At 45.3% G+C, this 6,620-nt stretch overlaps 1 pseudogene; it reads left to right on the top strand.

The window, feature by feature from the left end:
* The first annotated feature begins 431 nt into the window (after window positions 1-431).
* LOC113907178 lies at window positions 432-1,136 on the top strand (annotated as a pseudogene).
* Window positions 1,137-6,620: the final 5,484 nt, after the last annotated feature.

Genomic DNA, 6,620 nt, shown 5'->3' with positions numbered 1-6,620 from the left:
ATGCCTCAGCTGAGAGCTCATATGCTGCAACTAAAGACCCCGCACGCAGCTATGAAGATGCCCCTCGAGCCGCAACTAAGACCCGGTGCGGTCAAATAAACACATGGACTGTGCTGTGCTAAGTTGCTTCAGCCATGTCCGATTCTTTGGGACTCCATGGACTTTAGCCTGCCCAGGCTCCTCTGTCCATAGAATTCTCCAGGCAAGAATACTAGAGTGGGTTGCCATGCCCTCCTCTAGGGGATCTTCCCGACCCAGGGATCGAATCTGTGTCTCTTATGTTTCCTGCATTGGCAGGCAGGTTCTTTATCACTGGTGCCACCTGGGAAGCCAAATAAATACACAAATAAAAATAAATATTAAAAGAAAAAAAAATAGACTCAGCCAGCTACTCCAAATCTTTGTGGACTCCTTTGCTGCTCAACCTCACCATGGACTCCTCTGGTTTGCAAATACTGGGGATATCCTGATGCTGCTTGGCTGGGTAAATGTCGTCATGTCCTGCACCCAGCCCCTGTGGAAGGTAAACGTTTTCATCAGCAATGGCCTTGTGGTGGCCCAGGTGGTGTGGGAGGGGCTTTGGATGTTCTAAGTGGATGCAGTGCAAGGTGTACAACTTGCTGCTGGCGCTGCCCCAGGACCTGCAGGCTACCCGAACCTTCTGCATCATCTCTCTACCTGTGGTCCCGCTCGGCCTGCTGGTCTACCTCGTGGGAGCCAAGTGCACCCCCTGCATGGAGGACAAGGATTCCAAGGCTTGTCTGGTGCTCATCTTCCAGATCATCTTTGTCATCTCAGTGGTCCTGACCCTGATCACCGGGTCCTGGACAGCCCACACCATCATCCGGAACTTCTACAATGCCCTAGTGTCTGAGGCCCAAAAGCGGGAGCTGAGGGCTTCCGTCTACCTGGACTAGGCGACTTCTGGCCTATTGTTGCTCAGTTGGGGGCCACTGTCCTGCACCTGCCCTTCCTGGGGTGGGGGGTCCTAGGGCTCCAGTCATTATATGGCCTGATACTCACCATCAGCCCACACATTTGGAGTCCCTCCAAGTGCCCCACTAAGAATTACATCTAATTTGAGTAGGGAAGTGGGGGTTCCTTTGACAGTGGAGCCCAAACCTTTGAGCTGGAGTCAAGGAGATGGTGATCCATGACAATTTGGGGACTGTTTTTGCTTTTTATTGGGGGTGGGAGGGTGGTGGTTACTTCATTTGATAATCCACGTGGGCTCTGTTACTGGCTTTTTTCAGCTTTGAATGATGGAGCTAAATGCTTCTGAGTTTCTGTATCACTCTCCACCTTGGACAACCCTATCTTAGAGACCAGCCTGGAGCTCCGGGCCCCATGTGAAGGGTGCTTGCTGTCCAGGTGCTCTCATCCTGCCCCCTGCTGATGCTGGCAGCAGGGCCTCCCTAGGTCTGTGGGAACAAGCCTTCCCTTGCTGGTCAAGCCTCTGGAACCCCCAGGGGCTCTTGAGCCTCACAGAGCCTCCAGAAGAGCAGATGACAAGTTACTGAAGACCCACCTGCATCCATGTCTTCTGATCTCTGGCTCCTGCATCCTGAGTCATGTCCCCCTGTGCTAACCCCTAACCCTCCTGTCCCCAGCCCCTGTGTACATCTGCCCTGTCCTGCCTACACTCACCAGTTTTTACTGAATAAAGCATGTTTTGTTAAGTTAAAAAGAAAAAAAAAAAATAGATGGACTTCTGTGGTGGCCCAGTGCTTAAGACTCTGCCTTCCACTGCAAGTGGGCATAGATTCCATCCTTGATTGGGGAACTGAGATCTCGCATTCTACACAACTTTAACTTCTTACAAATGGGTTACTTTTATAAGCATACACGCATAAAAAGAATCAAAATTTCTCCCTCTTCTCCTGACCGGCACAAAATGTATTGATGAGAGAATCCTAAGTCAGACTTTTATACCTGCTGACTGCTTTGTATGCCTTGTTGGTTGAGTAATCTGGCATAATATAGTTTTCTTTTTTACCGTATTTTTCAGTTTTATGGAAGCCTAATTTACAAACCCAGCAGCCATTTTAAGTGCACAGTGCAGTTTTGACATCTGTAACTATGACTACAATCAAGATAGAGTTCCGATCATTCTTCTCAGTCTACACTGCTCACCCAGACCCTGGCAGCCCATGTGATGCTTTGTATACTTCAGAGTGAAATTTCACAGAAATAGAATCATACAGTATGTCCACTTCTGTGTCCGGTTTCTTTCCCTCAGCATAATGTTTTTGATGTTCACCTGTGCTATTGATCGTATCAATAATATATTCCCTTTTATTGCCTAGTAGCTTTCCATTGAGCTTCCCTTGTGACTCAGTTAGTAAAAAATCCACCAGCAATGTGGGAGACCTGGGTTTGATCTCTGGGTTGGGATGATCTGCTAGAAGAGGGCATGGCAACCCACTCCAGTATTCTTGCCTGGAGAATCCCCATGGAGAGGAGCCTGACGGGCTGCAGTCCATGGGGTCACAAAGAGTCAGACACGACTGAGAGACTCAGCAGCAGCACTAGTTTTTCATTACATGGATACACCACAATTTGTGTTGATAGAATTGATTCCAGTTTTTCACTAATAAAGATAAAGCTGCTAGGAACATTCTGTACAAAGCTTTTGGGAGGACCTATGTTGTTTTTTATTAATTTAAAGCTGAAACTCCAGTACTTTGGCCACCTCATGCGAAGAGTTGACTCATTGGAAAAGACTCTGATGCTGGGAAGGATTGGGGGCAGGAGGAGAAGGGGACAACAGAGGATGAGATGGCTGGATGGCATCACTGACTCGATGGACGTGAGTCTCAGTGAACTCTGGGAGTTGGTGATGGACAGGGAGGCCTGGCGTGCTGCGATTCACGGGGTTGCAAAGAGTCGGATACAACTGAGCGACTGAACTGAACTGAACTGAACTGATGTTGTTTTTTATTAATTTTTTTATATTTATTTATTTGGCCACATAGTGTCTTAGTTGCGGCATGTGGGATCTTATTCCCCAACCAGAGATGGAGCCCCAACTGCCTCCTTTCTTTGGGAGCTCAGAGTCTTAGCTACTGGATCACCAGGAAAGTCCAGGGCATATGTTCTTATTTCTCTTGGATTAATACTAAGAAGTGGAACTGTTGGATCATATGGTAAGTCTATGTTTTAATTTTACAAGAAGCTGCCAAACTGTTTTCCCACAATGATTGTACCATTTAACATTCCCCCCAGCAGCACATGAGAGTTCCAGTTGTTCTACATATGCACAACTTGATATAATTATGCTTTGAATAAACAAACGAAAGAATAGCGCACTCCTATCTCCTGGGAACAACTCACTTTCTTCCCCTGCATGCGTGACCCAGAAGTTCCTCTGAATTCAGAGTTTAAAGTGGGAGGCATCATCCAGGGTACCAAGGAATAAAATAGAAATAATGACAAGCTCCAAGTGTCTTATTTTTACTGGCCTGTATCCAGCAGCAGAAGTTTTTAAAAGTTTATCCAACTTTTTATTGCTAACCAAAAGAGGCAGGTAGCGTGGGGTGATTTATAGCAACAGCAGAAAGGGTTTAGGTGAGACTTGTTTACTAGGAGACAATCCGTAAAAGACGATTATGTTCCCCTTCAGTTCAGTTCAATCGCTCAGTCACGTCTGACTCTTTGCGACCCCATGGACTGCAGCCCCGCCAGGCTTCCCTGTCCATCACGAAGTCCCGTGAGCCTTGTTTACTAGGAGCCAATCTGTAAAAGAGGATTAGATCAGTTCCCCTTAGGCAGTATTTCTCCAACTACAGTTGAAGAAACTTCCTCCCACCTCCCACCCACTTGTGCCAGGATCATTTGGGGGCTTGTTGAAGAATTGCAATATTTGATGCCAGACTACCCCTCATCTCTCATACCTGCAAACGCCACCCGGCTTTATAGATGCTGAATTTTGGGGAACAGGACCTGAACTTTTCCCTTCTTGGCTCAGGCAGATGCAGCACTGACCGGAGTGGAATTTTGTTAAAGCCCTCGGGATAGGTATTGCCTTGCTGGTCCTGGCTCTGCCAAACTCAAACTGCTGGATCACATGGTAAGTCTATGTTTTAATTTTACAGGAAACTACCAGACTGTTTTCCCAAAATGATTGTACCAGGATGGGGAAGCAGAGGTCCCTCTCTTCTAGCTAAAGCTGTCTGAGAAGCCAGAATGGACTTCCCCCACCCAAGCACTTGCCTGACTTTCCCAGTTCACAAACACTGTCCTCCTCCCCCATCCTCTACCCCCCTCAGCCTCAGCCCCAGCTCAGGGTTATGGCTTTTCCTAACAGAATGCAGCTTTTCCTTGTGTCTTCAGCAGGCACCCTCGCTCTCCCCTTCCTCCCACACGCACTTGGCAGTAGCTGTCTGGAGTCACATATTCCTGGCCTGGTGCCTCACGCAGACTCCAACACACAGAAGGCACTCAATTCATACTTGCAGGATTATAGCAAGGTGTTCCCGATGGTCATCTCTGATCTGTAGAAGTTGCTGATTTTCTTTATGAGCTGCTTCATATGAAATATTATCATGTAGTTTTGTTTTTGTTTGGCCAAAATCAAATTCGTTTTCACGGAGTTGAATTCCGTTTTACTCTCAGGCATTCCATTTTCCCTTCCTTCAGGTCTTCCCCAGCTTCATCCATTTTCAGGTCCCTGGTCCCATCCTATCTGATGCTTTTTCAGATACACTGAGGGGCAACTCTACCACTGAGCAAGTCCCCAGACACTGTCTCCCTTTCCACCCACCTTCTTCAATACCTCTGGAGCTAAGATAGTTTTGCTTTTTTTTTTCACCACACAGTACAGCATGTGGGATCTTAGTTCCCTAGGGATCAAACCTGTGCCCACTGCAGTAGAAAAATAGAGTGTTAACCTCTGGACTGCCAAGGAGTCCCTCTGTTTGTTTGATTTTCTTGAAGCATAACTGATTTACAATGTTGTGCCAATCTCTGCTGTATAGCAGAGTGACTCAGTTATACATATGTATACATTCTTTGCATTATGGTTTATCCCAGGAGATTGGATATAGTTCTCTGTGCTATGCAATAGAAACTTGTTGTAAATGGGACAATATAGTTTTGATTTGCTTTAATTTGTATTGGGACAAATGCCACAACAAAGTGCAGAAATCTTAAGGGAATAGTGCAGTGAATTTTTCATAACAGCTCTCCTGAGATATAATTCATATATTAATACGATTCACTCAATTAATCTTTTAGTGATATTTAGTATATTCACAGAGTTGTGCAACCGTCACCACAATTAATTTTAGAATATTTTTGCCACCTCAAAAGGAACTTTTGAGGTCATGAGTTGTCACTCTCTGTTTCTCCCTTTTCTCCACTCTGGGCCTGGCAACCACTATTCTATGCTGGACATTCATAGGAATGGAATCAGACAACATGTACGTTGTTGTGGCTGGCTTCTTTCACTTAGCATGATGTTTTAAAGATTTATTTATGTTGTAGCATGGGTCAATACTTCATTTTTTTTCCCTGCTGAATGATATTCTTTTATAATGGATATACCAATTCTGTTTTCCAATCATCAGTCGATGGACATGTGGGTTTGTTATGAGCTGAATTATGTCCTCCAAAAATTAGGGAACTATACTCAAGAACCTATTAACAATGTAAAATGTAATAACATATAAAGAATTTTAGAAAGAACACATTCACTAGTGACTCAGTGATAAAGAATCCACTTGCCAATACAGGAGATGCAGATTTGATCCCTGGGACAGAAGATCCCCTGGAGAAGGAAATGGCAACCCACTCCAGTATTCTTGCCTGGAGAATCCCATGGCCAGAGGAGCCTGGGGGGCTACAGTCCATGGGGTCTCTAAAGAGTCAGCCATGAATGAGCGACCAAACAACAATAAATATATATGTGTATATATATCTATATCTATAACTGAATCACTTTGCTGTACACCTGAAACGAACACAACATTGTTTTTATTTTATTGTTTTATTTCAATAAAATAAAAAATTAACATGTTGAAGTCCTAATTCCAAGCACTTAAAAATGTGACTGTATTTGAAGACAGGGTCTTTAAAGAGGTAATTAAGTAAAATGAGGATGGGCCCTCGTCGTTAGGACGGGCCCTAATCCAACTGACTGGTTTCCTTCGAATAGGAGGAAATAGGGACACAGACACCCAGAGAAAACTATGTTAGATACAGGGAGAAGTCAAGTACAAGCCAGTGAGAGAGGCCTCAGAAGAAACCAACTCTGTTGATACTTTGATCTCTGTCTTCTAGTCTTCAGAATGGTGAGAAAATAAATGTCTATTTAAGGCACATAGTCTATGGTACTTTGCTACCACAGCCCTGAAAGTGAAAGTGTTAGTCACTCAGTCGTGTCCAACTCTTTGCCACTCTATAGACTATAACCCGCCAGTCTCCTCTGTCCATGGGATTCTCCAGGCAAGAATACTGGAGTGGGTAGCCATGCCCTCCTCCAGGGGATCTTTCCCACGCAGGGATCGAACCCAGGTCTCCTGCATTGCAGGCAGATTCTTTACTGTCTGCTGCTGCTGCTGCTGCTGAGTCGCCTCAGTCGTGTCCAGCTCTGTGCAACCCCATAGACAGTAGCCCACCAG

Source organism: Bos indicus x Bos taurus, chromosome 17 (genome assembly GCF_003369695.1).
Source record: "Bos indicus x Bos taurus breed Angus x Brahman F1 hybrid chromosome 17, Bos_hybrid_MaternalHap_v2.0, whole genome shotgun sequence".
Classification (NCBI taxonomy): Eukaryota; Metazoa; Chordata; class Mammalia; order Artiodactyla; family Bovidae; genus Bos; species Bos indicus x Bos taurus.
Note: the sequence above shows the minus strand (reverse complement) of the source record. Positions and strands in the feature narration are given on the sequence as shown.